The following is a 10,396-nucleotide window of genomic DNA, read 5'->3' as shown; positions in this document are numbered from 1 at the left end:
CAAAATCTGCCTACAAGAAAATCTGTCACCAAAGTACACCAACATATTACAAAATCTATACATTTGCATGTTAGTCATCAATAACATCATAAAATTATAAAGGTTACACAAAAATTGTTAATTCTAACATCTAAAGGAAAGAGAATGTAAAAACTGTATCTCTCTACCTTTGATGACAGCTTAACATAATGTGACAACTTAGCCATACCAAGTATGACTAAGCTGTTGACAATAATCTCAACTACCACACTATTGACACATCTAGTAATCCTCCCTGGAACTGTTTATTAACACATGAAGATGAGTTACACAAGGCAATTTATAAATATGGACAAGTACTGAATGGCAAATCCAATCAAGCACTGGTAGATAATAACCTGCAAAATCAACAGTAATAAAAAAGTACAAACTCAAACTAGCATGACTCATGAACTTGCATCCTACCAAAACATGCACAAAGGGTTTATGCATAGTTGATTTGGATATGGTGAAAAATTACTTGTGTAGAATTGTCAATCTGATTTCAGACCAAAAACTTTGATTTCACTGAAATAACAGTTTCTCTATTAGTACAGAAAGGAAGATTCAGCAGTAGTTATGACAGTTCAATGCCATTGGTAGGCAGTACTTAGGAAAACAAAGATGTAGTATTTGAAGAAGGTATCTCTAGGGATACTTATCAAGTCTCCTGTGGTTACAAAGAAGTTGTTCCAGAAAAGATACCTAGAAGAGAAACATAAATGCACTTAGAGAACTATCAGGAAATGGCTAAGGTGAAGTTCTAAAATAGAAAAAAGACAGTTTGAAAAAAGGAGAAGTAATTGCGATTGGAAATTTCTCTGAAAACTATGCATTTCTTGTGCAAAACACAGCTCAAGGATTTTACTGGATGAATGACCAAACCACATTGCATCCTTTTGTTTGTTATTACTGTCATCCAGACACTCAAAAAATCAAAAGTTTAACTTTTGTTGTCATTTCAAATTGACTGACCCTAACCCAGATACTGTTGCTGTTCAGTTATTTGTGAAAAGGCTCCTTGCATATTTGCTCACAAAGGCTAAAGTAAAATATCTATTTTACTTCTTGGACGATGCCCACTTTGTAGTACAACAGTTGAAAAATGGCCCTGGGAAAGGATTGGTGGTATTGGCAAGCAGCTCACAGCAAAAGCAAGCCTTCAAAGGTCATTTATAAAATCCTAACCCAAAAGCCATTTTTAAATGAGTTAGGAAGTTCCCTCTGGCTTTCATTTTTAAAAGATCATAAAAGATGATGTTAACACCGATGATAAAATTTTCCAAGCTCTGCTTGATGCATCAGTATTGTTAACAAGAACACAACAATCCCATTCCTTTTGTAAAGTTGCTTGATCCTTCTCAAAACTGACTGTGAGAGATTATTCTGCCGAAGATGTGAAGGTGAGCAGCCTGAAAGAAGATCATAAAAACTATATTGCCAGCAAATACAATAGCAAATGATGGCTGGTTCTTGTTGAAGAACATCTACTAGAAAGTGACAAGGACAGAGTCAAGCTTTTGCATACTGCTGGACAAGTACAAGATTTTTCATTCCTACAACATCCAGACATCTTGTTTGTCGGATGAAACTAAATCCTCCTGTTGGTAACACCCACCAGGAAGAATGTACAAGTTGCCAGAGAAAAAACTGCAGAAGGCAACAATAGTGATCAAGAAGGTCATTAACTGTGTCAATATAAACTGTAATAACATTGCAAGTTTTGCCATTTATGTGAAATTACCTCATCACATCACAATGTTTAACAATCATAATCATTCACATTCCGTGTTGTTATAATGTTATCAAAAGCACAAGCTGAACAAGTGGTTTTTCTTTTTCAGTTGTTTTTAAATTTATCACTCATGAAACTGCAATGACACAATGTAATGTGTGAATACCTCTTGATCCTATCAAGATTCCAGGTTGATTTTGGTATAAATCTGAGCATAATGTGAACTTCATTATCCAGCTTGATTTTAGATATCCATGTTGGAGATGGAAATCCAAGTGAGGTCAAAAGTCAACAATTCAACATCAAAGGTCAAAATTTTGTTTAAGGTTAAATGATAGAAAAAATAAACTATTTGGATAGAGAACAAAGATATCTTTCCATAAAAAGCTTACTTTATAAAAAAATGCTTTATTGGTACTTTTATGTCAATGGTCTCATTTGGGAGCAATTATGGGTTAAATATTTGGTGACCTCTCACATAAAAACCATTTAACCAATGATGTGACACTTGCATAAACCTTATATCTCTATAGCACCAGCATTCGTGCCAATTAACATCATACCTGGAAGAGGTCAGTTTAGAAATGTTCCTGAAGTGATTTTACTTGATATGGACTGAACCAATTTATATTAAAAATCCTTTATCAAGAATTATTTTATTAGAAGTTACAATTTTTTACAGTCACAGGTATAAGATTTCAATCACTGGTGCAATCATTCTCAAGTACACAAGTTTTAAACATTTACATACTTGAGAATGATTGCACAAGTGATGAAATGTTGTACCTGTTGTAAAAATATTATTCCTTACTGTAACAGCTGTAACTTGTAATAAAATAATACCTATAATCAGTAAGATTAAAGAAACTTTAACAAGAATGTTTTGCAAGTTATAATATTTTGCCATTTCCAAGTTACCAGTAATAATATGCTTATTAGGGAAATCATTATTTGTACTATATAAATCATCTTAATTATTACTGAAAACTTTTCAGACAACAAGGTTGAAAATAAAAAGCATCACATTTACAGACAAATAACACCACGGTTCAAACAACATACTGTGTCTGTATGTATACAGATAAAGATTCCACTGATCAAAAGTGTACTAATTTTCGTCACAAGAATAGATGAAAAAACACAAAGGTCATAGGTCATGTACCACATGAAGGTATCTGCCACCCTTCAACAAAAACAATACAGTTTAAATATATATTACCATGAATAAAAACATCCTACATATTTATAAACCTAACCCCTCCATAAAAAAAAAAAAACATTCAATAATTAATTTATATCTAGGCTTCTAAAGGTTCAAATTCTTAAAAGAATATTCAAATTCATATTTCTATGCAACATTCGTTTTTATTATGCTGCTTAAATAGACAGCCCCTAACAATTGAACACCTGAAACAAGTCCTCAAAAGTTCAGTTATTTATGAAATTTGCTAATTGATTAATCAATTACATTCATCTTATCAATTATTCTCCCACGAAGGGCTATAAAAGTAGCAATTTATAACATTAAATATCAGGTTTTGATTCCTTTGGTTGTCAGTGCACAGACAACTTCTTGTATTTAATATAAACATACCATCAATATTCAGATTACTTGGATAGTTAGAATAATCAAAAATAGTAATAATTGGGAACCCTAATTTCAATTTGTTGATTAATTTTGTGACAAAAGGCTAGAGCTAAGTGATTTGATCAATTAATTGATTATCTACTATTAAATCAAGTAACCAAAATTACTGTTTCTGATTATCACTGTTTTTGATTATTGCAACAAACAATTAATCAAAATTACAATTAAATAATCAACTAACTGAAATTAGTTTTTCCAATTAATACTGTTTTTGAATATCCAATTATAACAATTGTTACAAAAATAACCAATTAATCAAAATAAGTGTTTTTAATTATTTCAGTAATCCAATAACTGAAATTATGATTAAATCAACTGTCACAAAAATAATCAACTAATCAAAATTAGTTTAATATTATTACTATTTTTGATTATTCCAACTATCCAACTGTTTGTTTGTTGTGTACAAAGCTACATAATGGGCTATTCGTGCTCTACTAAATTTTAACCTTATTAGCTTTTTTTGGTAAATTAAGTACATTTGACTTTGGTGGCTCTAGGAAGGGGGGGGGGGGGCTTGTGATTCAAGGGTTTGTCTTTCCTTGTCTTTGTTATGGTAAAGCTATTAAGGCTATCTGCCAATGTCACTAATTTTGAACTGTTTACTAGAGGAAAGCAACTGTGGCAGCAAACACTGCCAACTTTTTTCTGTTGTTGTTTTTACTTTTTTCTTGAACTGCTAATTGTAGGGAAGAAAACTTTATAGTGGCACCTGCAACCAACTTTTTTTTTGCTTGCACATATCATGGTTTGATGAACACTGTACTAATCAATTAATCAGATACCACTAATCGCTACTAGTCTTGACACTAATCAATTAAGATGAACAAACGTGAAATAATCAAAAATCCTAACAGCAACTGGATGACTGGTATAATCTAAAAAATAATGATCAGAAACACTAATTTTGATTAGTTGATTATATTTTTGTAATATTAATTGATTTCATCATAATTTTGATTACTGAATAGTTGGAATAATCAAAAACAGTAATAACTATAAACATTAGTTAATTACTTACAATACATTAATTGAATAAATTATAATTCAATTAACTGATTATTTTATATAACACCAATTCAAGTAATCAATGTTTGTAGGTAATCAAATACATCGATTAATCAAGTTAATACAGTACTCTAATGAGGTTTATTTACTCTTGTACAAGCAGAAGATTTATAGGAGTCAGATTCTTCAAAGGTCATCCAAGTTTTTCAGTTTTTTAATAGATTAAAAGATTATTGTAGTGCTTTACTAGTCTCTCCACCAGTCTGAAATATTCATTGCATGCGAACAAAGATTCACACTCAAAATGATTTGTTACTATTAACATATAATTATCAATAACATATTTGAGAACATATGTGCAACAAAACCATGCTTGTAACATTTCAGGAAAGTATGTAGAAAAAAAAAATCCCCAAACATACAAAAGAAAAATACATACATTCAAAAAAAGTAAGAAGGCTCATGGCAGTACCAACCCCTCCCCCTAATCTGTCATGTTGTATTAGGCTACAATGATCTTGTTCTTGAATTCAAAATTCCTATATATATATATATCACACACACATACAGAAAATACTTATTTTCTCCTTTCAACACAGTTAAAACTTTCAGCAAGGAGCTTTAAGTTTTTATCAACTATATCTAAATCCTACTCTCCAAAAAACCAAATGCCTTCTTACATTAAAATAATAATAATAATAATTTTTTCTTCTAAATTTACATGTCCAAATTGCACTACATTACTCAATATTAAAACAAACCCTTCAAGGATAAACTGTTTTAATTGGCAGTTGTTATGGGCTACATGATCAGATAGATAGTGTCAGTGAATAACTGTATAGTGGGATTGGGGTTGTCTCTTACAACTGTTGCAATAATTATGGGAGATTTCAGTTTCAGGTATACTGAATAGGATTGTATGGCATCAAGCAGTGAGGAAAACAGGTTTTTTTCAAGTGATTCAGGATGGTTTTCCATCGATCAGAGGGCCAAATAGAAAGGATATGGTTAGAAGAACTGAAATGGGATAACAATTATAGAAGTGATCATATTGCATAATTAGGTTTGATGTTTTGCTACATGTTGAGATTAAAATGTATGAAATTTTAGTATCCAATTTTCAGAAAGCCAATTTCTAAACCATGAGAAGATTTATCATAAGCAAATTTGGATGAGTTAAAAGGTGACATGGAAAACATAAAGTGTTTATACATAAATTGTGTTTAATTCAAGATAAACCATATTACTAAAATTGAATTGTTGGAAAGGGTTCAGAGGAAGGTTACTAAAATGATGCCTGGGATGGAGAGGCTGTCATATGATGACATTCTAAGATCTCTGAAATTGTTTTATCTTGAAAAAAGAAGAGATAGAGTGGATCTGACTGAGGTGTTTAAGATTATAAAGGGAATTTATAGTATTGATGCATCATCTTTTGTCATACTTAACAGCGAGAATAGAAGGACTAGTGGGTTGCAGATGTAAATTTTAGCAAGGTAGGAGTCATCTTCAGCTAAGACAGTTTTATTTTTAACATAACGTTTTGGGGCAACATGGGACCCATTGGTCCATCTCGGCTGTTCCATCCTCTAAACTAAATTAATATGATTGAAAAAAAAAAACTCTTAAAGCCAGCCCTTATCATTTTTATACTTATCAAGCTTTTTCTTAAACTCACTGACTCTACAACTTTCGAAGGCAACCCATTCCAAAGGCTAACCACTTTGTCAGAAAAATCAAACTATCTTAGTTGAAGATGACTCCTACCTTGCCAAGATATATATTTGTGTCCCCTAGTCCTACTATTCTCACTGTTAAATATGAAAAAAGATGATGCATCAACACTATCAATTCCCTATACAATCTTAAACACCTCAATCAGATCCCCCCTAACTCTTCTTTTTGCAAGAGAAAGCAATTTGAGAGATTTCAGCCTCTCCTCATATGACAACCCCTCCATCCCAGGCACCATTCTAGTAACCCTTCTCTGAACCCTTTTCAACAATTTAATGTCTTTTCTAAGGTAAGGAGCCCAAGATAGAATGCAATATTCCAAATGTGGCCTAATCAGTGACCTGTACAATGAAATTATAACCTTTTTAGACTTGTATTCAATATTTCTGTAGATACAACCTAAAATCCTATTTGCCCAACCACTAGCAACAGCAACACTGCTTGCATGGCTTTATAGACTGATCAGATATTACACCAAGATCCCTTTCCTTCATAACACAGTTAAGGTTATTCCCATCCAAATTATACTTATAATTCAAATTAGGATAACTCACATACATTATCTTGCATTTATTATAATTAAAACCCATCTGCCATTTATTTGCCCAACTCACTAAATGATCTAAATCCTTTTGTAAACCAGCAGCATCCTCTTCACATCTGGCAACATCCAAGACTTTAGTATCATCTGCAAAAGTAATTTATTGACTATTCCTTCATCTATGTCATTGATGTAAATCAAAAAGAGGCAAAGATCCTAAGACTGAGCCCTGAGGTACCCCACTTGTGATATTAATCCAGTTTGACTGAACTCCATTTGTAACAACTCTCTGCTTTCTTCCATCCAGCCACTCTTCTATCCAATTTGCTAACTTATCCCCCACATCTACAGAGAGAATTTTTTTTACAACAGGGTGGTTGGCTTCTGGAATAGGTTGCCTTTGGATGTTGTGAAGGCAGTAAATTTAAGTGAGTTTAAGAGAAAGCTTGATAATTAATTATATGAATGATAAGTTTTTTTTATTTATTTATTTAATAATTTTAGCTTACTTTAGAGGATGGGACAGCCGTGATAGACCAATAGGTCCCTTGTTGTCCTTAAACATTATGTTATGTTAAATACGTGTAAAACATAACAGAGAAGATCAAACCTAAATGACCTAAAGGAGAAAATCAAGGATAAATGCTATAAGCATAAAAGGTTTAATCTGACAGATAGAAGGCTTACAGAACTATGTAGGAAAGCTAAGGATTTGTTAAAAAAAAATAGAAAATTCAAAAAGGCTTATGAAAAACAGTTGGCTGACATTGTTAACACTAATAAAAGAATTTTTTAAGCATGTAAAAGGTAGGCAAAATTTTGAAACTGTGATTTAGCTCTTAAAAGATATCAATGGTAAGGATTATGTTGAAGACTATGAGGTAGCACAACTTGTAATTGTTTCATTTTTCTCTTTATACAAGATATTGCTAATTTTCATAACCTTCAGCCTTCTATGGGAAACATTGCGATTGACTTCAATCATGTAGATATTCATCTATTAATGGTTAGTAGAGTTGGATGTTTAATGGAATTTGATAAAAAAAAAAATAATCATCCGACAGGAGACTTAGATAGTTGGAATAATCTAATATAGTTATGAAACAAACACTAGTTGCAATAACTTTATTATTTTCTTGGCATTGGTTATTTTACCCGAGACTAGTTGGTATAATCAATGCTCATGGGCAATCAATTAATCAAGTTAATTGCACAGCTCTAGTTATTAGTAGAATGATTAAAAGATAAAAAAAAAAAAAAGAGGACCAGAAAATGTTTCCTCAGGGTTTTAAATGCCAAGCTAAGACATGTAAGCATGTCTCTTTCATTATTTTACAGATCAAGAGACATCAGGCAACTGCCTGAAATTATTAATATTACTCTTATTTCTAAATGGTTGATAAGAGTTGCCGTGGAAATTACAGGCCAGTTAGCCTAACTTCTGTGGTGTGAAAAATTAGTCTAATAAAAAACCTTTGAAAAATCATCTAGTGAAATATGATACCTTAAAAGAAATTCAACATAGATTCACCAAAGGAATATCTACCCTTAATAATCTTTTAATTTTTTGAGGATGTTACTTGTTATCTGGATGATAAGAAGTGCATGGACTTGGTGTATTAGATTTTCAAAAGTTTTTAAGGTGCCACACAGAAGATTAGCTAAGGAAATCACATCAGTGCAGGTTGAGGAAAAATAATTATAAATTGATTTTTAAGATAACAGATGTGAGAAAACAAAAGTTGTTACTCATGGAATTCAGTCATACTAAATATTTGCTACAAATGGGGTGTCTCAGAGGACAGTGCTTTGTTCTCTAATTACAGTAACGATATTGATAAGGGCATCATTTGTAAATTAGAAAAGTCTGTAAATGATATTAAACTTAGGTATTTCAATAATATTGAATTAGTAAAGAATAACTTGTATCAAATAGTTGGACAAATATTTGGTGACAAATACTGAATACAAGATAATGCATTTTGGTTATCATAAGTTAGATCACACATTTAATATAGATGGTAACCCACTCAATAGCACAACTAAAAAAATTGATCTTTGCATGATGATGGATAAGTCACTCAAACTGTTGTGGCATTACTAGAAACAAAGGTAATAGAATTTTAGAGTATATTTATAGGCACTGGTTGAGAGGTAATTATATCTTCATAGAAACCACTACCGAGATTTCACTGAGAATATTATGTAAAGTTTTAGTCTACTTATCTATGATGCTACGATAATGACCTACTGGAAAGGGTTCAGAAGAGAGCTACTAGGATTATGCTGGAAATGGAAACGTTATCTCATGGTGATTGGTTAAGATTTCAACTTATTTCCTACTGAGAAAAGAAGGGTAAGAGGTGATTATTTGAAAGTTTATAACATTAATAAGGGGAACAATAAAAGCCTCCAATTTCTTTGTTCTATGTTCTTACGACAATAGGAGAGGCCACAAGTTTAAGATTTGGAAAAGATAGCCTAGGCTCCAGTTAAAATAGATTCATTTTTATAATAGGGTGATTAGCTTATGGAACGAGGTGCCATCGACAGAAGTAGAGGTGACACTATGAAAGAATTTAATAAGAGGGGAATTAATGATATCCTGAAAAATAAAGGATGATTTTAAATATGTGCTTTTCTCAAGTGTGGGTGTGCATGATTATTGCTTCAGTATCCTCATTTGTAACAACTCTAATGTCATTATACAATCTCTTACTGACATCACCTGTATCAGTGTATGGGCAGATGGCCTATATCAACTGCCAATTAAAAACTCTACATCTCACACCTCTAACAGTAACCCATTAACGATTCTACCTCTTAACTAGCATTTCATGTCTCCAGTTCAAACAAGCTGTATCTCATCCCTTACAAGTTATATACATTCCCACTCTACCCTTCTTTTAAAGTACTGTTAAATAACTTGTAATCTGGAAATTGTAATTTAAAAATAATTAATATTATCAATGTTTTTCAGATCTAAGTTCTGACCACTTTTCACTTTCAGTGATTTCCAATACATCATATTCATACTACGAGTATGATTCATAGCCTTCTATATTGACTAAAAATATAATTTAGAAACTGGTATTCATGAACTCATCCATCTTGTTCGTAATCCTCGCATAATACTGAATCTACTATGTTTATCTTTAGTTTTAACGGACTGATTCCGTTTCTAATTATGGAGTGGGACGACGTTTCCACACCGAAGCCTTATTGGATCAGATCCAATGCGAAGGCTTCTGCATTAACTATATGTATAGAGCTTGTCCCACTCTAGCTCTGCCTGCTGTTCACGCCGATTACTATAATATATTTTACTATATCTTTAATTTCGGGTTAAACTTCAAAATCGTTTACAATTTACAAGGCATATCATATTTCTAGTCAATACGGTAGGCACAGAAAAATTGTTAAACAGTAGTAACGGAAAGTGGTTATAACTAACAATTCTTACAAACAACCTTCTACATCATTGCCAGATGGAGTAGTGAGGTTATGAAAACACTGAAAATTTAACAGTACATTTTAAGTTTTAATAGACTAATTTTAATATTAGAATTGAATCCTCTTACACATTAAAAATAATAAAATTGTATATAAAATTGGTAATAAACCATAACATCTGACAATGTATACATAAACATTACAAAATATTTTGAAAACTTTAATTTATAAAACTAGTTCACTTAGTGAATAAAATGAC

At 31.7% G+C, this 10,396-nt stretch overlaps 1 protein-coding gene across 6 annotated transcripts in view; it reads right to left on the bottom strand.

The window, feature by feature from the left end:
* The window catches only part of LOC106463639 (E3 ubiquitin-protein ligase RNF13-like), a 51,903-nt gene extending 41,717 nt beyond the window's left edge, over window positions 1-10,186 (bottom strand). The window contains exon 1 of one of the 6 annotated variants that reach the window (XM_022391181.1): window positions 10,148-10,186. The gene's annotated coding sequence lies outside the window, so the exon portion shown is untranslated. The other 5 variants (XM_013923688.2, XM_013923690.2, XM_013923687.2 and 2 more) reach the window with 5 other exon arrangements.
* Between the last annotated feature and the right edge of the window lie 210 nt (window positions 10,187-10,396).

Source organism: Limulus polyphemus, unplaced genomic scaffold (assembly GCF_000517525.1).
Source record: "Limulus polyphemus unplaced genomic scaffold, Limulus_polyphemus-2.1.2 Scaffold1451, whole genome shotgun sequence".
Lineage (NCBI taxonomy): Eukaryota > Metazoa > Arthropoda > Merostomata > Xiphosura > Limulidae > Limulus > Limulus polyphemus.
This window is presented reverse-complemented; position numbering and strand designations above follow the sequence as displayed.